Source organism: Jaculus jaculus, chromosome 4 (genome assembly GCF_020740685.1).
Source record: "Jaculus jaculus isolate mJacJac1 chromosome 4, mJacJac1.mat.Y.cur, whole genome shotgun sequence".
NCBI lineage: Eukaryota > Metazoa > Chordata > Mammalia > Rodentia > Dipodidae > Jaculus > Jaculus jaculus.
Window position 1 is genome coordinate 107,181,300 of NC_059105.1, and position 24,499 is coordinate 107,205,798.

The window sequence follows — 24,499 nt, forward strand, 5'->3', positions numbered from 1 at the left end:
GGAATACAACCAGTGGGTATGAACTGGTTCTCTTCAACAGTAAAGCAAATGTGGCCTCCCATACTGACTTGAAAGACGGCCATAAGTTTTCCGCTCCTCCCTTGCTGCTTCAAATGGCAGAGGTATCCTAGAGAGCTAGTTCTTATGCAACTAAAATATGGCATGACACCATGTGGCTATGGTGTGGTTCAGGGAATAGAGCACCTTATCATGTGTGCTTGATGTTGTCTAGGTTCCATTGTAAGACTCCAAATGTCTATGTGTCAGTACACAACAGTTTTACAAAGAAGAAAGACTGTTCCCAGTAAGTTCATTTATTTCCAATGTGAAGCCCCTCAGAATTCAAATATCAAAGTATAATGTCAGTACAAAATATGTGACACTCAATATAGGGAAGATCTGTCCAGGTGAGAGGATTCATTCTCATACAACATTGATACCTTTAATACCTATGAGGCCTTTACTTAATATAAGTAAGCTCATAGTTCTGACACTAACAACAGCTGTGAGAAATGTCTTTGTTGCAGTTCCATATATTTTCAAAGACCTACCCCAAAATTCACTATTTGGCCTCATCATTAACAAATCTAGTGCAGAGTCTACTATTTTCACTCGGGAAAATTTGATTCATTTTCAAGAAAAAAATGACTTGAGGTTTCTTCTGAACTGAAAATTGAGATATTAAATGATGCATGTGTATTTAAAGCATGGTATTGTGAGTCATATTTTAAAACCAGAAAAGACCACAAGCAAGCCACTGTGAGGCAGGCAGGAATGACACCTGCAGATGTCATCACAATCTGAACTCTTTCCACAAAAGATCCTGACTTCAGAAGGTAGAGGAGGTGGGGGGTTGAAGGGCAGGTAGACAAAGAGTAATATAAAACACACATCTTTGGACAAAGATCCTCTTCATAAGTTATATTTTCATAAATACTGTCAAAATATTCTAAGATTTCACCTTTCCAGAAAAGCCACAATACTTGTTCATTAATAAAGTTACCCATCTTGTATCTATCTGAAGGATATTAAATCTATAACTCCCATGGACACCAAATTCCTATAAAATTAATGAATCTTTGAACCTCTTCTCTTGTATGTTAGGAGCTCTCTAGTTTATAATGCTGAATATAAGGGAATATAATAGTATGTAAACAATGGTCATTCTATATTGCTTAGGACATAATCAAAAGGAAAATGTTCTTTACATGTTCAATACAGACACCATTTCTTCCAAATTTAAAAAAAAAAAAAAACACCACTCCTTTTTTTGTTTTATTTATTTACTTGAGAGTGACAGAGAGAGAGAGAATGGGCTCGCCAGGGCCTTCAGCCACTGCAAACGTACTCAAGAAGCGTGTGCCCCCTTGTGCATCTGGCTAACGTGGGTCCTGGGGAATCGAGCCTTGAACCGGGGTACTTAGGCTTCACAGGCAAGCGCCTAACCGCTAAGCCATCTCTCCAGCCCCCAGATATTTTTAATGCATGTTTTGTTAACTCATTGGAAGCAGAAACTGAATGTTCAGAATGATAACTATAGTTAATTGTGTAATTAAATACCATTTAATGCTTAAATTTTTATGACATTTCGTGTAAAAGATTATGTAAATCTGAAAAATACAAGTATACCTCATACTGTGAGTCTTGATGTGGATTCCTAAAATCACAGTCAACATCCATATAAGAGACCTTGGCTCCCATGAGGTGGATAAGGTGGATACCTGATCCAAAAGAGATGCAGGAAAGCCCCACATGTTCCAATCCACATACAGACTTTTGAATGTTGTTTTCTCAAAGCATTGAATAACTTTAGTTTCTTTTTTAAAATTGCAAAGTGGATGAGGTGGTAGAATGTGTGCCAAGCAAGTGTAAAGAACTGAATTCAGTCCCCAGTACCTACAGAAGAAAACATGTTGTAGAAGGAAAAAAAAAAAGAAAAAGAAAAAGAGGAAAGTCTAAACATGCACAGTTTATCTCTAAAATACCTCACTCTTCTTTGAGCTCACTGGAAGAAGATGCCAGACCAAGGATGGGCAAATAGGGACCACAGGAAACACCAGCAATTGCTACACCAACCAGATGTTTTTCTATGGTCTTCAACATAAAAAAGCTTTTGTACATTTACATGACTGATAAGCCCTGAAAAGAATTTCAGAAGTGAAGTTTCATTGTAACCTAGTAAGGCTCATTAGTTTACATTGGCATTGCTGCTTTCTGTTACAAGAAAAGTGAGTATTTTCCAAAGACCCAAATCTTAACTCAACAACTGGCTGCAATAGTTTATTTTCATGGTCATCTTGACTGTGTTTGGAATCACCTAATAAGTACATCACTGGGATGTTTTAAGTGTGCCTTCAGAAAGGTTTAACTGAAGAAGACAGACCCAGTCTGAATGTGGGTGGCACCATCCTATGGATAGGAATCCCAAACGAAATCAAAAAGAGAAAAACTGAGAAAGTGAATAAGCCATCAGGATTCACCTCTCTCTGCTTCCTGACAATGACACGTCGTGACCAGTCACCACAGCTGAATTGTTCTTACCACCCTGTCTTCTCTGTCACACTTGCCTGGACCATAAAACTGTGAGCCAAGTCAAACTTCTCCTTCCCTATCCTGCTTCTCTCAGATATCAGAAATGTAACTGATACACTGGCTTTGACATAAAAGCGTGCACACTTTCCTCAATGACCTGTAGAGCTCATGATGATGGTGGGGACCAGAAGAACTCACACTGTCCCTTGCTCCTGCCTGTAAATATCAGATACATGGGAAGGTGCTCTGCAGACTTCAGTTTTCAAGATCTCTCCCAGGCAATCAAGATAAACACTATTTTATTCTGACAGATACTGTTTCCTCCTCATTTACATGACATTTATATGCTCTCACTTTAAAAAAAAAAAAATTTGATCATCATAGGCAGTGATAACCCACATGAGTCATAAATGGAAGAGCATAAGCTATATTCTGTTTCTGCTCTCAATTCTTTTGGCACCATCTTTCTCCATTTAGAGTTTGACACCTTAAGAGGGATGTGCAAACTTGGGGAAGATTCAGAGATTTATGAAGATGGCTAGATATTTGATGTATAAATCTAGCAGTCAATCCCTAAATTAGTAAGGACTGGGAGTGCTGTTGCAAAAGTCTAGTCAGTGTGTAATGTTTACCAAAGATACAAAAGTTCCTCTGCAAGTAAAGTCTACTATTTCTTTCTAAATCCATAAAAACCAGATGAAAATGAAAACAATAAAATAGGCAAAGTAAAGAGGCTCAGCTGCAAGAAGGAGAGTTACCTGAGGATGACAATAATTGAAATAAGCCCCGAAGTTTCTCTGATAGGTTCTTACAACAAGAAAAAAGTTCTTAGAGGTGGGGTGACATGTAGTGCTCCTTTCTGACATATACTGGCTAGTTTCTCAGTGATAAAGAATGAGAAAGCTTTTTCCTTTTGTTTTGTCTAACAGAAAGGAACATGCATGCTGCTTATAGAAAAAAACATAAGCATATTCTATCATTTTCCTTATCCTATCCCTGCTGATGATGGGTGGGGACATCTTCATCTGGTAGGAGAGGCACCTGAGAAGACAAAAAGTGGCTGGGCATGGAGGTACACACCTGCAACCACAGCATTCCAGAACTCAGGAAGCTGAGGCAAGAGGATTGTAAGTTTTAGGTTAGCCTGAGATGTGAAATAAAGCCCTGTCTCAAAAATAATTTAAAAAGTCAGGAGAAAGACATAAAGAAAAGCTGGAATTCTTTCCTGAAGTCCACCGGGTCTGTCCTATGCCGTGTCTGCATGTGCTCATTGTGTTGCTTCCCTGGCTGGTGTGGCTTTCTTTTATCCTGTACAAAAAGAAAATGGTGAACCTTTCTAAACTTGTAGAAGAGAGAGAAAAATTAGATGCTCTAATCATGGATAAGGTAGAGAAATGGGGGCTCGGGGGGGGGGTGAAGCAATAGTGGTCGTGAGTTGAAGATTCCTGAAGCCTGGAGATGGGCTCATTGGGCTTTGTCTTGATTCATTTTCGGTTGCTGATAACTCACTAGCACTGAACTTAATATAAAGAAAAGGTCATCTGGTGCATATGGTTCCAATCCCAGGTTAAGGGCGACATCTGATGATAATATTATTGTTGAGAGTCTCAAGGAAACCGCGGGTGGGAGTTCAGGAGGCTGCCATAGAGCTCTAGAAAACTAAGTTTCATGATAGACCCAGTTTCAAGATAGTCCATTATTAACTTGCTAATCCATTAATGGCATGGACTGACTAAATCATTCATGAGGCAAAGCCCTAGTTGCCTTTTAAAGGTCCTTCCTGGTTTCTCCTCTTAATATGCCATAATGGAAATTGTTTGAACATGGATTTCAAGAGGGGCAGAACATTCAAACCATACAAGAGTCCATTATATCATTCCCTTTACTCTCATAAATTTGAAAACTTCTATAATAAAAAGTTAAAGTATGGCAGTGTTGGTAGTCAGTAAAGCTACTTAATTTTGTGGTACCCTCAAAGTTAATTAGATTATCTTTCCCCTCAATGCTTAAACTTTCACATAGTCTCACCAAAATTAGATACACATGTTACAGCTTCACTTCCTCTTTAAAATCATAAAAGGCACTCTTTAGGATACCCCAAATTGCTCACAGAGACTGACAAACTTGCCCTTCTCAGAAGCAGGAATCACTGCTGCCCATTCTATGTTAATCAGAGCTCCCAGATCTGCAAGACGTTTGAGAACTCCATTGCCACTACAAGATTATGCAATGCCCAACTCTTCTTTTCCCACATAAAATATAGTATAGCAAACAAAGAACTCAGAAAAAAATGTTCAACCTTTATCCTGAACAAAAACAAGACAGAAAATCACAATTTTGTGGGATAAATTATGGCCAACCAATGTGCCCAGATTTTTCTGGTCTGCTTTAATTTCTAGTCCCTTCTGCTTTGTTTCAACAGAAGAAGATACTTCTGTTGATAGAAAGCAGAGGGGACTAGACTCTCAGTGCATACTATCTATATCCACAACATCCACGAATGCACATTGTTTTCAGATTTCTGTATTCCATGTAGATTATATGTTGATTTTTCATTTTACAAATAGCAAATTGTGTACATAACACTATCCACACCAGAAAGAGAGTGCTCAACACCCAAGCTCCTACCTAGCTCACTTTTAAAAAAAATGTCATGCAAAGACTGAGGTTCATAAATGAGTTGTATCCATCTTCTGTCACGTAATAAATTACCACAAATGTAATGATTAAAGAAAACGTACATTTATCATTTCATATTCCTATGAAGTAACAGTTTAGGCACAGCCCAGCTGAATGCCATGCTTAGAGTCTGATAAGGCTACAACTGAGCTGAGCCTGGGGTAGCCTCTAAAATTTGTGACTTTCTGCCAAGTGCATATGATAGTTGGTTAAATTGCTTCCTCATAGTTGTAGAATTGATCACAACCTTTCCAATGTCACAGGAGAGAGAGAGTACTGCCTACCAACTGTCCTTTAAAGAGCCTGATATGGTGATAGAATCCAAAATATTCTCCTTTTAAATCAAGATCTACTGATTTGGAAAGTTACATTTACAAATTACCTTCATTTTTTCTTAAAATGGTAAAGAAGGAGTTAGAAATATGGTACCCCAAAATATGCAACTTTAGTACATTAACTGTTTCAATTAAAGAGACTTAAAAGTAGGACTGGGAGATTTCCCAGTGGTTAAGGGCACTTGCTCCACAAGCTTGTCAGCCAGAATTTGGTCCCCAGTACTCAGGTAAAGCCAGAAGCAAAAGTGACACCCAAGTCTGTCATCTCAGCATTCCCAAGGCAATGCTAAGCTTTCAGAAGAATCTCAAAGCTCACAGAGCAAGCAAGTCTGGCCTATCAAAGGCAAACCAAGAGACCCTGTCTCAAACCAGGATAGAAAAGTGGATCAGCACCACAACATGGCCATCTGACCTCCACACATGCACCATGACACTTGCATGTATGCCCATCCATACAAACACAACATCATACAGACACACAACAATTTAAAAAGTCACTTAAAGCCAGGCAAGATCAGTCTGGCCTCATTCTGTTCCTTGAAAACAAGAAAACAAGATAAACTTTGCCATGAAAAGGTACAACCCTGACCCAGATGGAAAGTAACATTCATATCATCAGGATAAAAAAATCTGAGGCCAAGGGAAATCTGCATGAACTAATTTTGTTAGATAATCCTTATCTTTCTAGTCACTTCTCCACTCAAGTGGATGCCTAAGCCAAAGCCCTTGTCTTGTCATATTCATGTGACTCACTATGTTGTCTAATTCACTACATAAGTGTGTATCTGCCACTTCATTTTCTGTCTTTTATTTATTCTTTTAATTTATTAATTTGCAAGCATAGAGAGACAGAGAGAAAAACAGGAGGAATAGGTGTACCACAGCCTCTAGCCACTGCAAACAAACTCCAGATTCATGCAACACTTTGTGCATCTGGCTTTAAGTAGGGACTGGGGAATTGAACCCAGGTCATCAGGCTTTACAATCACCTTATCTGCTGAGCCATCTTTCCACATCCAACATTTTTTATTTACTTCTGAATGTTCCCATGTCATACAAAGCACTGTTAAATAAATATGTAAGCTCTTATTTGGTTGGTATGTCTTACATGTCTAGTTCTCATCCCCAGGCCAAAAAAAAAAAGTCTCTAAAAGGGTTTGGCTCCCATCCTCATTAGTATAATTGAAGGGGAGACACACATGACTCTCAAAGTTTCCCTCTACATCTAAGGAAAGGGGATGAAACAAGAATGACCATGGGTACTGGGGGACCTTGGAGATCATTTGTATTTCTGCTCCATCATGAAGGTTTTGTGCTTTGTGACTATGAGTAGGCAAGGGCAGAAGATTATACAGGCTTGCTTTCTCTCTGGACACAGGTCAGGACCAATAGTTCTAAATCTTGTATGTACATTTCCATTATTTGGGAGTTTATAAAATCCTGATGTTGAATCTCATAGCCAGGGATTCTCGTGTGTTGGGATGAAGAGTGGACTGGCATCCTAAGGCTTTTTGAAGCCTCCTGGGTAGTAACACTGCAGCCAGCCACTGGCCTAAAGAGTTAAGACACTTCTTAGTACTGCTCAGGCAGTGACCAGTACAACATTCACAAGGATTAGACTGCACAGTTTGATTGATAACTGCATACTAAGTTGCATATCTACAAGACTTTACTCAGAAGATGCAGAAGAGAACCTATTGGTGACAAAAAATTTGTATACCATTTTTTTTAAAACATTAAATGGTGTGAACCTGAAATAAGTCAGTAGTACACCTGCTAAATAAAATAGAAGATACAAATTTATCCTTCAATGTTTACTGGCTGTATAACTGTAGGCTAGTTGCTTATCTCTGCCTCTCAGTCTTTTCAGTGCTCAGTCTTTACAGCATATAATGAGGTCTTTGTGTGCCCAGCCCTCAAAGCAGTCTTGAGATAGTTGAGAAGTAATTGAGTGGTAATAGTTGGGGATAAAATGGTTGGAGCCCCAGGCTGAGAGTTACATGAGAGGTATCCTGAAAGCCTAGGTAGGATGGATGATAAAGTACACACACTTGGGAAGGGCATCTGCCCAACTTCTTCCCCTCACACTTTGGCCAATGGCAACTTAGATGTTCAGTAGAGTCTTTCAATTGCTCTCCTCAGGCTTAAAGTCCTCTCACCCCCTCCCTCAGTCCCACAGTCTATTTTATATAACTATATGACTATGTTACTTTCCTCTATAAAAGCTTTCATTGAGCCAGGCATGGTGGTGCACGGCTTTAATCCCAGTACTCAGAAGGTGGAATACGGAGGATTGTAGTGAATTGGAGGCCAGCCTGGAACTACAGAGTGAGTGAGAGCCAGGTCAGCCTCTGCTACATTGAGACCCTACCTGGAAAAAAATATTAAAAAAAAAACAAACAGGTTTCATTGACTCTTGAAAGTTATTGCAAACACTTTGCCTCTTGAAGCTTCCCATGACCCAGTCGGTGAGGAGGTATTAGCCATCCCTCCCTATGGCCCCAAGAACACTAGACCCTGTACAACTACGACCCTCGTCTCCAGTGCACACTTTAATTTCACCTCCTCCACGATTCGTGAGCTACTTCAAGAGACACTCCGTGACAAGGAGAGATCTTGCATATCTCAGTGGATATTTGCTGATTTTTTTTTGACAATTAAAATATTGAACCAGGCTGGATAGGTGGCTCAGTGGGTAAGGCACTTGCCTGAAAAGCCTAAGGGTCTGGGTTTGATTCTCCAGTAAAGTAAAGCCAGATGCAAAACAGATGCACAAAGTGGTCCATGCATCTGGAGATCACTTGCAGTGCCTAGAGGTTGTTCTGCACCCAACTTCTTTCTTTTTTTCTTTTCTTCCTTTCTTTTTCTTTATCTCTCTGTTTCCCTCTTTATCTCTCTAAAGATTAAACAAATAAAATATTTTAAAAAAACAACTAAACTTCTTTTACTCATCTATGTCTCAAGCCCTCAGCACTAGAATTAATTAAATATATTGGTTACTCCGAACCACTCTGGATTAATTTCCCTGCCCAGGCCTTCAGTAAAACACTTATGTATACACATGGTCCCCAACTTGTGGTTTTTCAACTTTGTGATGGCACAAAGGCATGCCTATACTTTCAGTACAGTATTCAGTATACTACATAGGAAAGTAAACTCTTGATTGAATTGTAAAATAGACTTTGTGATTATGCAGTGATTTTTGTCCAATTGTAGTCTAATGTTAGTGTTCTGAGTATGTATAAAGTAGTCTGGGCTAAGCCATGGTATGGAGTTTTTTATTGGTTGGATAGATCCAATGAATTTTTGATTTAAAATATTTTAAGCTCTAATGGGCTACATTTGATCATTGATAAAATTCTTCAAGGCCTGTACTACTATCACTATCCAAAACATGTAAGATTAGAAATATCCACAGAGCCTCTCTCTCTCTCTCTCTCTCTCTCTTTGCTTTGGAGGCACAGAGAGAATCCAGACTTGAAATGCTTTGTGGATCACGACTCTCAGAGCAGTGCAGTAGCTTTCATTGAATTGCGAGAGAAGAGAAAAACAAGGCCAGCAGGCTGGATCCCTTTGGTGGACAGGGGGAGGAGGGATGGCAGAGAGAAGGCAAACTAGTAAGAAGGCTGCTTCATCTTGGTTATGTTTTCTTCCCATTAAAATGAAGAAATATTTTATTTTACAAGTGTTTCTTAAGGATGGAGAATGCCAAGCCCCAGATTATAGACATTGATCCCCAAGACTGCTGCAGCATGCAGTGAGGTTTTGCTGAGGCAGGTGACCGAGCTTTTGCCACCTGCCTGAATCTCTTCATCATGAGTGCTTTCTAATAGAGTGCATTTCCCAAAATAAGTGGCCTACATTTCTCAGGGCAGTAACTGCAGACAGCTTTCATGCATCTGAGCAGGCACTGAAGAGGTTAAGCCAGTCCTCAAAGTCTCCTCAGTGGCCTGAATAGCTAAATAGCTCTACTTTTTGTTTCTCTAGTTTCTAGCCTTATTTCTGAGCAATTCATTAGAGGCAGAGGAGTGTGAGCAGGACCAGTCTGAAACATAAATTCTGCTTCCCCACATTTGCTTTTTGTGGTCAATTTTACAAGTAGAATCACTTCCACAACATTTTATTTTGGTGGGCACCTGACATAGAGCTCTTCTGGCAGCACAGCTTTCAAGAATCCAGGATAGGGTGGACCTCTTGTTGGCTTATCCTATAAAACTATATCTCTCCTATCAATCTCTTCACCTGGCTAGTAGTATCACAAAATCGTTTTGAGTAGGAGGAAATATATCAAAGGGTATGAAAAGGAAGCCTTGGGCTTCCTGCCACAGGTACCACCAGTCACAGGTGTGTTCTACACACACAAGCCTTCAAAAAGAAATGAAAGGGCCAGTCTGCATGCGGGGGTGGGGGGGACATAGACAATGGAGAATCACTGGGGCTTATTGACAGATGGCAGCTAGGGATTGAGAGCAAGACCATCTCCAGAAAGTAGGTGTGTGAGTGATAGAGAAGAACATCCAAAAGTCTCTTCTGGCCACCCATCCACATGCATGGTCTGCACATCTACACACACAGCGTGCACACAGCATACTTAAAACTCTACACACATACAAACACAACATGAATAAGATGTGAACCTGCATTTTCCTAGTTGTGTCTGAGTATGCTCATCCAGAAAGCCAAATGAACACTGATTTGCCTTTCATTCAACTTCTCTTGTCTTCCATTTAAGAGTCACCCATGCCAGATCACTCAGATTTCCAAGACACATTGATGTGCCTAGATCTGAAGGGACAAGCTAGTAACTTATTTTTTAGGATCTTGTGTTCACACTGCGAGAAGTAACTTTTTTAAAAGAGGAAAATAAATTACCAACACACTAAAGTCACCTCTTGCAACTATACAATGTCAAAAATATGTAATTTATTTATAACCTCGGTTTTTCTTTCTTTCTTTTTTTTTTTTTTTTTCCTTTTCTCCCAAGCTTATTTTATTTCCTCAAGCCTTTCTTCAAAGTCTGCTTGGGGTCTGATTAGCCCACATGACCATTTCAAATTATCTCATGTTGAAAGTAGGTAATCAGCCACAGCAGCATTCCAGCCACCACACCAGCCCCTTAATTTCTGGCTTTTTTCTCCTACTTACGTACAAGTCCTGCAGTTGTGGTGGAATTTTATGGGGGAAAGGTGACTCTAGACAAGTTAGTTCTATAAATCTTTTTCAGAGAACCTTATTAATTGTGCATGGGCCCTTGAAGATTCCATGGTTCTTTTAGAGTCTAGAATAGTGTCTGGCTCATAGTAATATGGGAAATAATTGCCCCTGATGTGAGCCTTGTTATCATAGGCATTAATCAATTGTTGGCTGTCAGCTATGTGTCATGTATTATAATATCTATAGAAATTACAAACCCACATGGCCTTTCATTCCTTCTGTTTTCATTTTTCATGCATTGAGTAAGCATTTGTTGAGAATCTTTTTGAAATAGTCACAGGTTCCCTGGGGCTGTATGAGATCTGGACCACAAGTTATTCACAAATGTGTTGTGGAAGATGCAGATGTAAAGGAATGTGAATGACATGCAGAGGCCCAAACAATACATTTGCAGAAAGTGTTAAAAGTGTGGGTGGGTACTCACAACTAATCTGGAGCTGGAAAGAGCTAACCATCAGCATTAATATTTGACCTTGGTCATAAGACAGTTGTATTAGTTGGGGCTCTCTAGAGGAACAGAACTGATACAATGAATTGTATTAAAAGGGGAATTTATTGGATTAGTTTATGACAGTCCAACAATAGCAGTCTGCAGACTTGACAGTCAATTAACCTGGTAGCTCCCCAGTCCATGTGGCTGGATGCCTCAGTATTCCCCTACCAGCACTGAAGGGCTAACGGCTTCCTGAGGAGCTATTGGACTTCAATCCACATAGGAAAGCTGAGAAAATTTAGTTCCAATGCTAACAAAGGATAGCTGAACAAGATAGATACACATACCAGTGAAGGCACTCATCAGAAAGCAGTGCCAACAGCCAGGCGGGAAGAAGGGATTCCTTCCTCTCAGAACAGAACTTCCTTACTTGCATAAAACCCACCACCAGGAGGGCTACCCACTCTGTGGGAAGGACTCATGCTGGAGACAGGACTTCCTCTTTCAGTCAATCCCTCTTGGAAGCAACCTCAAAGACATGCCCAAGAGGAATGTCTATGGATTCCTAATCAGATCAAGGGGACAATAGAACTTAACCATTACAGTAGTGTATTAGGGTGCTCTAGAGTATGCATCTGTGGTCTGAGTGACACCACAGAGGTGTGTGTGTGTGTGTGTGTGTGTGAGTGTGTCTGTGTGTGTAGAGTGATATGATTTTTTTTTTTTTTTTTTAATGGGCCACTCTGTTTTAAAGATGAGCAAGTCTGAAATCCGACAGGCAGACTGTCCAAGTGTAGCCTGGTGATAAAGGTCCTTGTTCTAGGAAAGCTTCATGCTTTGTCTTCATCTGATTGCACAATTCCCATCCTTATTTTAGCAAGTGACTTTAATCCATTGATGTTAATCTCATCACAAATGTCTTATCTTCATAGAGACATTAAAACTGTTTGATCAAATGTCTAGGTACCATGGCCTAGCAAAGTTGATAGACAAAATTGATCTTCTCAGATAGACATAAGAGTGTGAAAGATTAAGAGTGAAAGCTGGACACAAGGCAGCTGCCTCAGTCTCTTTCGTATTGTTATAATAAAGTGCCTGAAGCTGAAAGTCCACAGTTGGTCATCTCCATTGGCTCAGGCTGTGACCAAGGCCTCTTGCTTGCATGGATCACATCACTTTTGGGAGCACTTATGAGAGAAGTGATCGCATAGCCAGGCAGGAAGCCAGAGAGCTTTGGTTGCAACGCTGGCTCTTCTAAAAATCAATCTTGAAGTGACTAACCTGGGTCCTATGAGAGCAGAGCTCTCAATGATCTTGTTACCTTACACTAAGCACCATTGTTAATGTATTCACTACCTTTTAATACTATACTTTTAATACACTTGGGTCCACACCTCCACCCTGGGAACTACAGTTCCCAGGAAATAGCTGTATCTGCTGCACCTACTTACAGTGACACTGAGTACACTGATAAAACTGTGACCACAGAAAGAAGGAATATTACAAGTCAGAGCCAAACTACTTGGGGTTACCTTTAGTCCCTTAATTGTCATTTATTGCCTACCTCTGTGTCTGAACTAACAACCTGGTGACTATCAGTTGATTAAGCATAATCCCTTTTGAAATGAAAGAACAGACCCCCAGCTTCTCCCAACCCAAGGGCTGAGAACATCATCAGATAGCATCTGAGACCTATGGTGGAGATTTCCCTGCTTAGCTGTAACTCACCTACATGATGGTCACCCATTGTATTTGAAAAGTACTTTGATTTATGATTCTCTTTTGTTCTGTAACTATAAAACCTTCATGAAATTGTTAACACATTGGAACATAGAGTTGGGGTAACTAAATCTGCTACTGTTACTGGGACATGGTCACTCATATTTGGCACACTTTTTTTTTTTTTTTTTTTTTTTTTTTTTTTTAATTATTTATTTATTTGAGAGCGACAGACACAGAGAGAAAGACAGATAGGGGGAGAGAGAGAGAATGGGCGCGCCAGGGCTTCCAGCCTCTGCAAACGAACTCCAGACGCGTGCGCCCCCTTGTGCATCTGGCTAACGTGGGACCTGGGGAACCGAGCCTCGAACCGGGGTCCTTAGGCTTCACAGGCAAGCGCTTAACCGCTAAGCCATCTCTCCAGCCCTTTGGCACACTTTTTGAAGTGAGAGCTGTGTCTTTTGCATTGACAACTCTATGAACCTTTGGGGGCACAGCATACCCAAGCCACTACAGCAGTTAAAGCAATGCATCAACCCACCTCCCCAGCAACTCATTTCACAGTTTGTCATGTGGAATTGATACACTATCCAGAGAGAACTTATTGTAGCTTCCCAAAGGAGTCTTATGGGTGGGGGGGCACTTGACATCCCACTCCCATCAACCCATAGCCTGGATAATTCCTACTGCCATGAATTCAAAACCCTGTCATCCAGGCTGCTCCCCATCTAAGTGCCAACCTTAAATTGTGCTTTCTGAATACTGCCCTGACACATTTTAATTTTATATATGGTCAAAGACAGTCATTAAGACCATTTAGGCAGGTAATATTTGTAGCTCACATTATGTCTGACATTCAGATAGCTCATTGCATACCAGAACCAAGAGACAGAAACCAGGTAAAAGAGTAATAAATTTAGAACTCATTGGGAAAGAGAAAACGAAGCAGGAAGAAAAAAAAAAAAATTGCAGTAATCAAAGGTAAAATCACAAATTTATACCAATAGAGTATAGATGAAAGAATATGAGCATGTATTGAAATCCTACTATGTGCCCCAAACTCACACACGCTACATACTCTGATCCTCATCTTAATCCTTTTACATGGCCTAGTTACCCATGTTCAAATCTGTAGGAATTAATTTTAGAGCTAAATTACCTTAACTCCCATAAGACAGTTGGTTCAGGTAACATGGGGCCTGAAACTTTCTACCGTTAGGTCAGGACAAGCTCCCAAAATGGAGTCACAAAGGACAGTAGGATGGCAACCGACATAAGGAAGTGGATTACCACCTTCGTCAAGAAACCACCCAGCTATTATCCCTCCCTTGACTAACAATGCCCCAGGTCATGGTTTCCTGCCCCCTTATCTCCTAAGTCACCTGGTCTTTGTTCTGGTGTCATACCCTGGCTATCTTAGATCTCTCCTAAAGGAACCTTTCTTATTCAGTTTTTTTCCTTTCCTCACCTTCCTCCACCTGAAACTCTATAAAGCCCACTATCTGAAAGCTCAAGTTGGCTATGCTCCACTCTTATGAGCCATCTCTGGCAGCTAGTGCTTTTCCCAAATAAAAGCTTTCATCACTCCCAAACATTACATATAAAACTTCTAAATACTATAATATCAAATTATCTTTTTAAAAAACAGATGTAATTCACTTATATTTTTCTGTATGAAATCCCTATGTGATAGCCATAGCTGGAGCCTGGGTTCTCTGCACTGAGACTCTGATATGAGTTTTATAAGATGAATCAGTGAATTCCTGGTAGGGAGACTTGATGAGCACAGTCTCTTTCAAGAGATAGGGATCAACTGGGTGTGGTGCCGCACAACTTAATTCCAGCACTCAGGAGGCAGAGGTAGGAGGATTGCTGTTAGTTCAAGACCACCCTGAGACTACATAGTGAATTCCAGGTCAGCCTAAGCTAGACTGAGACCCTACCTTGAAAAAAAAAAAAAAAAAAAAAAAAAAAAAAAAAGGAGAGAGAGAGAGAGATAGGTATCAGACAGCTATAGGTCATAGAGATGCCCTCAAAGGTGGCAAAAAATTATCAGTACGAAAAGATAGATGGTAGTGAATAGTTAAAGAAAATTACAACTTGTAGAGGCAAATAACAAAACATCTTCAGATCTGGTAAGATAGCATGTTTTCCTGAATTAGCTGTCTATGAAGTTTCATATTTCTATCCATACCATCTTTGAATTCTTCTTCCTATCATTGTAACTTTGTGGTATTTTTTTCTTGTTTGCTTGGATATTGTTTTTTAACTAAGAATCTAGTGTAGCCCAGGCAGGCCTTGAACTTTCTATGTAGTTGAAGATGACCTTGAGTCTTCACCCTACCACCTCCTGAAGTGCTAGAATTACAGGTATGCACCACAATGACCAATTATATTGTTTTTATCAAAATATTAGAAATTCAGCTAAACATGTCCTCCTTGGGTTGATCAAATTTGTTTTTATGATTCATAACTTAGAAAAGTTTTTTCACCTTTTAATCCAATATTGGTAACATATAAATTTTTAAGATTTTTTTGTCAAATATGGGAAAGCTTTGATCATTTCTTTTAAAGATGAGCTATAAATTTTAAGAGTGTTTAACTTTTATATTATGACTTATCTTAGATTCTCTTTGAACTATACCTAATACTTCTGATTTTACTTTTATGTTTTCTATGTCAAAACCTTTTTTTTTTTTTTTTTTTTCTGGCTGACCCCTTGTATGAATAATTACTGTACCTGCTGACATGAGTTGGCCTATGGGCTCTCTTAGCTGGTCTTATACCTACTGGCTAAACACAAAACTAAGTGAAAATGCACATGAACACATCTTTCCAAAACCAAACACACTTCTCACTGATATTCTCCTTATATAGAACCCAAATGGCCACTGCCCCATCTCAATGGCTTTAGCATAGCACAAAGGAGAATAGAATTAAGAGGAAATGACCTTATCAACAGAAGTGCAGTTCCTTGTTTCAAATTAAAAATAATATAAGACTTGCTAAATACATTGCTAGAACCTCTCTCAGAACTTTGGACATGGTCTATGAAGAGAACAGGTCCCAATTAAAGTAAGAGTCATTTACAGAATCCAAGTCAAACCTAGATACTAAATATAATTCTCTTTCTAAGACTCCACATGAGCCACAAAGAAACTTTTTATGCAAGTTAACACTATAACCATTTTTAAAATATAAATTAGTGGCATTAAGTACACTTATGTTGTTGAGTACTACCCCCAGAATTTGCCTCACAAGTTTGGTTTGTTTTTTTTTTATCATCCCAAATGAAAGTCTGTACCTACTGAATACTTACTGCTCATATTCATCCCCTTCAGTCACTGGGTCTCTCTACCCTTCCTTCTACCTCTGAGAAATTAACTAGTCTAGATGCTCCTAGAAATAGAGTCCTACAATATTTGTCCCTTTGTGTCTTTCTTATTTTACTTGCATAATGTTTTATAGGTTTTTCCATGCTGTATCATATGTCAGAATACCATTGTTTTTTAAGGCTGAACAATATTATATTGTACCTATCTGCCACATTTTGTTTAGCCACTCATCTACCATGGAAGCTTCAGTTGCCTCCAACTTCGATCTATCATGAATATTGCTTCTTTGAATATGATTGAATATCAGTGTACAAATACCTTTTATACTCTCTCTCTCTCTCTCTCTCTCTATATATATATATATATATACATATATATATATATATATATATATATACACACACACACACATATTTCCATCCTCTCCCCCATGTTCCTCTTCATAACTTTGCTCTCTGTCATAGCTCTTCCCTCTCTCCATTAGACTGTCGTTTAATTTGATGTCATCATCTTTTCCTTCTATTATAAGGGTCTTTTTTTTAGATATTGCTAAGCACTGTAAGGTCATGGATATTAAAGCCAATTTCTTTCCAGACAGTTGTAGTTAAGGAGTGGTACACTTCCTCCCTTCCTTTGGCTCTTACTTTCTTTCCAACACCTCTTCCACAATGGACCCTAAGCATTAGAGGCTGTGAGATGTTTCAGTGGTGGACACTCTGTTCATTCTTCTCAGCACTATGTTGCCTTTTGGGTCATCCCAGTGGTCACCGCCAACTGAAAAGAGAAAGAGAAGGTTTTCTAACCAGAAGTGAGAGTAGCATTAACATATGAATATGAACATTAAGTGTAGTGCTTTTAGGGCAATTTGGTGAGAGTAATATATGCATTTATCCAGACAAGAGCAGAATTTATACCCCTAAGGCTCATGATCTCCTCTGCCATAGGCTTTTGATTAGGTTTTCAGTACCAGGCATGTATTCCCTCCCATAGAGTGGACCTTTATTATCCATTCATCTGTTGAGGAACATCTAGGATGGTTCCATTTTCTAGCAATTGTGAATAGAGCAGCAATAAACATGGTTGTGCAAGTATCTTTAATGTAGTTTTTAAAAAGTCATTAGGATATATGCTTAGGAATGCTACAGCTAGATCATATGGTAAATCTATTTTTAGCTGTCTCAGAAACCTGTACACTGATTTCCACAGGCTAAACAGATTACATTCCCACCAACATGTAGAAGGGTTCCCTTTTTGCCATATTCTTACCAACATTTACTGTCATTTGTTTCCTCGATTATAGCCATTCTGATAGGAGAGAGATGGAACTTCAAAGTAGTTTTAATTGGCATTTACCTGATGGCTTCAGATGTACAACACTTTTTTTTTTTTAGATGTTTATATGCCATATGTAATTCTTGTGGTGAGAACTCTCTATTTAGTTTTATGGCCCATGTTTTAATTGGGTTGTTTGATTTCTTATCATTCTGTTTTTTGAGTTATTTGTATATTTTGAATATTAATCCTCTGTCAGATGTGTAGCTGGTAAAGATTTTCTCCCATTTGTAGGTTGCCTTTTTGCTCTATTCACAGTGTCCTTTGCTGTACAAAAGCTTTGTAATTTCATGAGATCCCACTGGTTGGTTAGTGGTTTTATTTCCTGAGGAATTGGGTTTATATTCAGAAAGTCATTACCTATGCCAATATGTTGAAGGGTTTCCTCTATCTTTTCCTCCAGCAATTTTAGAGTTTGGGGTCTGGTATTAAGGTCCTTGATCCACATGGATTTGATTCTTGTGCATGGAGAAAGACAAGGGTTTATTTTCATCCTTCTACATATTGATATCCAGTTTTCCCAGCACCATTTGTCAAAGAGGCTGTCTTTTCTCCAATGAATATTTGTGGCATTTTTGTCAAAATCAGATGGCTGTAGCTGCCTAGATTAACATCTGGGTCCTCTATTCTGTTCCATTGATCTACATGTCTGTCATTGTGTCAATATCATGCTGTTTTTATTACTATGGCTTTGTAATAAAGCTTAAAATCTGGTATGGTGATACCACCAGTCTTGTTTTTATTGCTCAAATTTGTTTTGGCTATTCTAGTTTTTTTGTGTGTATGTGTGATTACAAATGAATTTTTGATTGTTTTTATTTTTCTATTTCTGTGAAGAATGCCATTGGAATATCCATAGGGATTGCATTAAATGTGTAAATTGCTTTTGGTAAGATTGACATTTTTACAATATAGATTTTTTCCAATCCAAGAACATAGGATGTCTTTCTCTTTCTGAGTGTCTTCTGCAATTTCTCACTTGAGACTTTTAAAGTTCTCATTGAAGAGATTCTTCACTTCCTTCGTTAAGTTTATTCCTAATGCAGTTTATATATTTTTTATTCACACCAAAAGGTGTGCCTCACTATTGCCTTAGGTGTGTCTTGTTTTTCCCTTTCTTTTTGTTCCTACCTTTATTCATATTTTTATATTTTTAAGTTTTTATTATTAGATATGGACATATTTTGTACATAAACATCACATCTTGATACCATCCTTTCCCTCCTCCCAGCCCCTTTCAGAAGAGTCTTCCTCACTGGGGATGTAGGTCAACCCCATGGGTATTCTGGATCATGCATTATGGGGCAGCAGTTAGTTATGGTGGAGAGGCAATGTCTCTGTGAAAAATGTCCCAGCTTGTGGCTCTAACAGTCTTTCCGTCCTCTCTTCCACAAGATTTGCTGAGCCATGCTGGGAACATTTTAAGTCTACTTCAGTGATGGGAACTTAGGAGCATCTAGATGTCTGGTTTGTCAGGTGTTGAGTGTCCTCAGTATCTTTCTCCATCACCCTAATGCTGATATCAGCTTAACTGAGAGTACAGCATTCTTGCTCATTTCCCCAATTCCTCTGTGGTTTCACTTGGGGCTGGGATAGAGTGTGCAGGGAAGTTTATCTCTTCAAATACATTTGAAAAAGAGAAGCAATTTCTCCCACACAGAGTAAAGTCAGTGCCAATGAAATGGGATAAACATTGTTAATTTAGAGAGAATTAAAAGGGTGTAGACACTTTTATAGTGTAAGGTTAGTGGGAGCTTGACAATTGAAAGCAGAGTCATTATCTGGATATAGTTATGACTTGTTTCCCAGTTCCAGGTATGGGTTCCTTTCCATTGAGTAGATTTGGTAGCCAGTCTAAGAGCAGTTGGTTGCCTACCATGAATGTGTGCCACTATTGCATACATATCATGTTATTTGCTTCTAAGTATCTTAGACTTTGAGTTGCTTGGACAGTGTTGGCCACGTGCCCCTGGTAGCTCATGTAGCACCTTTTAGCACTAGATGGGCTAATTATCTGAGGACTGGCTCTCCTCTGAATTCTATTCAGGCCTCACCATGGTCCTTGCTGACAGTGATTTGTGTCTTCAATAATAGGGTCTTACCATTAACTCCTGGTGGGTAATCAAGTGCTCTGACAGAAGTCTGTCTTGTTTGTTTTGGGAGATCTAGTAGGTCTCTCTGATCAATAGCTCATTGTGGATTTAGACCACATCCTGGTACAGGGAATTACAGGCCAGTAACAAGCGAAAGCAAAAAAGCAAAATCCACTGAAGAAAGAGAAATAGGAGAAATTTGAGGTTAGGTTTTGTCTCACTCTCTCTGGGTCCCATTTATTCGGATGCTTCCTCTAAGGTTTGCTTGAGGGCTCCACATTTTAATCTGATTTCCAGGATATAGGATTTTGTTTTACCAGTTCAATTTGGGATCAGATTTTGTGCCCCCCCCCCACCTTCCCTTTATCCAATTATTGTCCAAGCCTCAAGATGCAATTCACTTATGTCAGCAACTTGTGCTAATCCAGGTTAGGAAGTGCAGATGAGTGAGATCATGCAATGATTGTGTTTTTGTGATTGTGTAAGTTCACTTAAAATAATCTGCTCCATGGACAACTATTTTTCTACAAATTTCAATGTGTTATTTTTCTTACTGCTGAGTAGAATTCCATCATGTATATACACTACATCTTAGTTATCCATTCATCCAATGATGGACAAATGGGTTGATTCTAGTTTTTAGCTATTATGAGTTGATTAGCTATAAACATGGTTGGGCAAATATCTGTGAACTGAAATGTGGAGCTTTTAGGGTAAATTCCCAGTAAGGGAATAACAGGGTTTGCTGGTGACTCTATATTCATCTTTTTAGGAGTCTCCAAATTGATTTACACAGTGGTTGTTCCAGATTATATTCCCATCAACAGTAAATGAGGGTTCCTATTTCTCCATAGCCTCACCGACATTTGTTTTAATTTGATTTTTTTAAGTTTGTTATCTGTACTGTGGTAAGGTGAAATCTCAAAGTTGTTTTAATTTGCATTGCCTAAATGGTTAGGAATGTTGAACATTTTCTTAGGTACATGTTAACCATTTGTAATTCTTCCTTGGAGAACTCCCTATTTAGTTCTCTGCCCCAATTATGGAGTGGGTTGTTTGATTTTTTTATTGTTTAGTATTTTTTATTTCTTTGTAGATTCTAGATATTAGGCTTCTGTCAGTGTTATAGTTGGCAAAGATTTTCTCCCATTCAGTGAGTAATATATTGGCTCTGCTTATGGTATGTTTGTCTGTACAAAAGCCTTTTAGCTTCATGGGATCCCATCAGTTGAGTGCTTGTTTAATTTCCTTCACTATTGGGATTTTGTTCAGGAAGTCTTTTCCCATTTGTCTATCATAGATCATGCTTCTTATTTTTTTCTTCCAGTAGTTGAAATGTTTTAGGTCTTATATTGAGGTCTTTCATCCATGTGGAGTTGATTTTTGTATATGGCAAAATGAATGGGTCTAATTTCATTTTTCTACACCATTTGTTGTAGATTCTGTCATTTCTTCAGCTGACATACCAAAACCAGACAAAGAACAAATAAAGAAAATTGCAGACTAATCTCCCTCATGAACATTCATGCAAAAAATTCTCAACAAATTATTAGCAATCAGAACACAAGAATATGTCACCTGCAAATAGGGATAACTTAGCTTCTTCCTTTCCAGTTTGAATCCCTTTTATTTCTTTATCCTGTCTTATTGCTTGAGCTAGTAGTTCTAGTACTATGTTGAAGAGCAGTGGTGAGAGTGGGCACCCCTGTCTTGGTCCTAATCTCAGTGGGAACTCCTTGTGTTTTTCCCCATTAAAAATTATTTGGGCTGTAGGAGCTTTATATACAACCTTTATTGTGCTGAGATATAAACCCTCTATGCCTACACTTTAAAATATTTTGATGATGAAGTGGTGTTATATTTTGTCAAGAGCCTTCTCTGCATCAATTGAGATGATCATGTGGTTCTTAAAGGAGAGATCACTATAGACATCAATGAAATTGGAAGAATCATCAGGGCATACTTCCAAACACTCTACTCCACAAAATTAAATATTCTCAAAGAAATGGATGAATTTCTAGACACATACCACCTACCCAAACTAAACTTAGAGCACATTAATCTCCCCAAACAAACCTATCACATCCATGGAGATGGAAAACTTAATTCAAAACCTCCCCCAAAAGAAAAGTCCAGGACCGATGGCTTCTCAGCTGCATTCTATCAAACCTTCATTAAAGAAATGAAAGCAATTTTTCTCAAAATATTCCACATAATTTAGACCAAGGAATCCTCCTTGACTCCTTTTATGAAGCTAGTGTCACTCTAATACAAAAATCAGACAGAGACCCATCAAGGAAAGAAAATTATATGCCTATATCCCTAATGAACTTAGATGCAAAGATCATGAACAAAATCCTCGCAAACCAAATTCAACAACACACCAAAAACATTACCCACCTTGATCAAGTAAGCTTCATCCCAGGGTGGTTCAACATAGAGAAATTGGTCAATGTAATATACCACATTAATATGCTTTATTTTTTTGAGGCAATTGTGAATGGGAGAGATTTCCTGATTTCATCCTTCTCATGTTTATTGGTAGTATATAGGAAACTACTGATTTCTGTGTATTTATTTTGTATCCTGCTACATTGTTTAAAGTGTCTATCAGCTCTAACACTTTGCTGGTAGAGTCTTTATAGTCTTTTGTGGATAGAATCATATCACCTACAAATAATGATAATTTGGTCTCTTCCTTTTCAATTTGTATCCCTTTTATGAGTTTCTCTTGCCTAATTGCTATAGCTAAGACTTTAAGTACTATATTACATAAAAGTGGGGATAGTGGATAGCCTTGTTTTGTTTCTAAATTTAGTATAAAAGCTTCAAGTTTTTCTCTATTTAGTATTATGTTGGCTGTAGGTTTGTCATAATAGCTTTTATTATGTTGAGATATGTTCCTTTTATTCCCAGTCTCTGTAATACTTTTTAACATAAAAGGATATTGGATTTTGTTGAATGCCTTTTCTGCATCTACTGAGATGATCATGTGATTTTTGTTCTTCAGACAATATATGTAATATGATGTATTACATTTATTGATTTGCAAATGGTGAACCATCCTTGGAATAAAACCAACTTAGTCAGCATTATTAATCTTTTTGACATATTCTTGTGTTCTGATTGCCAATACTTTGTTGAGAATGTTTTGCATGTATGTTCATGAGGGAGATTGGTCTGTAATTTTCTTTTCTTTGTTCTCTCTTTGTCTGGTTTTGGTGTGAGGTTGATGTTGGCTTTATAGAAGGAGTTTGGTAGAATTTCTTCCTTTTCTATTTTATGGAAAAGTTTGAGAAGCAGTGGTGTTAGTCCTTCCATGAAGTTCTGGACAAATTCACTCGTGAATACATCTGGGCCTATGTCTTTTAGTTGGTGCATTGAGACCATTTGATATTAAGAGCTATTATTGAAAGGTATGCATTTATTCTTGCTGTTCTTCTTATTGTGTATTGTTTCCTGATTTCCCTTTTCTTGACTCTTTTAACTGTTATTTGAGTGTGGCTTAATTTTTCCTATTTTCTACCATGTGTGTTTTGCTTTCTCTTCAGTGTGAAGAATTCCTTCAAGCATTTTTTGTAGAGCTGGTTTTGTTGTCATAAATTCCTTACAGTTTTTCATTTCAGGTCTTTTAGATAAATATCTATAATTGGAACTGCTGGTTATATAGTGACTGCATATTCAATTTTTGAGGCATCATTGATTTGTTACTCACAAAGCTGTACCTATTTACATTACTACCAACAACCACAAAATTCCACATCCTTTTCAACATTAGTTGTATTCCATTTTTTTTATTTTGATAATGCCCACCCTAATGAATATGAAGTTGAGGTTGTATCTCATTATAGCTTACATTTGTTTTTATGCCACATTTTTAATGATGAGGAACATTTTATTTTGTCCTTATATAATCTCAAAACCACTTTTCCCAGATTTAATCAATTAATTACATTGAAGGTCTCATAAAATCACTATTTTGTCTTATGCATAATAATTTTCATTCAATAAAATATGCTCAACTAACATTGAATGGGTTATACAATAGGAAATTCTCCATAGGTGGTGGCAATGAGTAGATTTCAATACACAAAAACAGAGTTCTAAAATTCACAGGAGCTGCATGGGGTATTTGAACCAGAGGTAACACAGAAGAGAGTATGAAAATTCACAGTGATCCTGGATTTGCCACACAAGGAGGTATTCCAGCAGGAGAATATCTGCCATCTCTAAATTGTAACAATTACAGTTTAAATGTCTCTAGAGAGTTTTCTGGCTTATCCTAGAATCTTTATTTCCAATCAGCCAAGTTTATAAAATCTCCCATAAAAAATGTCTGCTAATCTTATAGCATACTGGCTTCTCTTTTACTATCCAGGCCAATGCTTGGCAATCTTTGTTGTAAGGTAGCATTAAACTACAGACATTTACTTCAGGTCTCCTCACAAACATGGAGTACAGCCATGGGCATTGTTACCATTCACACTGACCTGCCTTGATAGAAAGCACACACTTAGGGTCATGTTTTAGTAACAGTAGTCTGGAGACTGCCTCTGTTTCCAGCAGCTTCGCAAAACGAATCATTTACCAGATGGGAACCTGTGTTAATTGATTCAGTCTGACCACTTGCCTAACCACCCATTTGGCAGACATGATCAGTGAACTAGTTTTGACTCTAATAATGGGCCTCAAAAGAACACTATAATACATAATTGCTAATACTGCTACAGTGAATACAACTTCCTAAGGTATTAATTGGCCCATAATTCATACTATATACTTAAACACAGAAACAACTGCTCAGTCAATAACTTCCACTGGCATAAC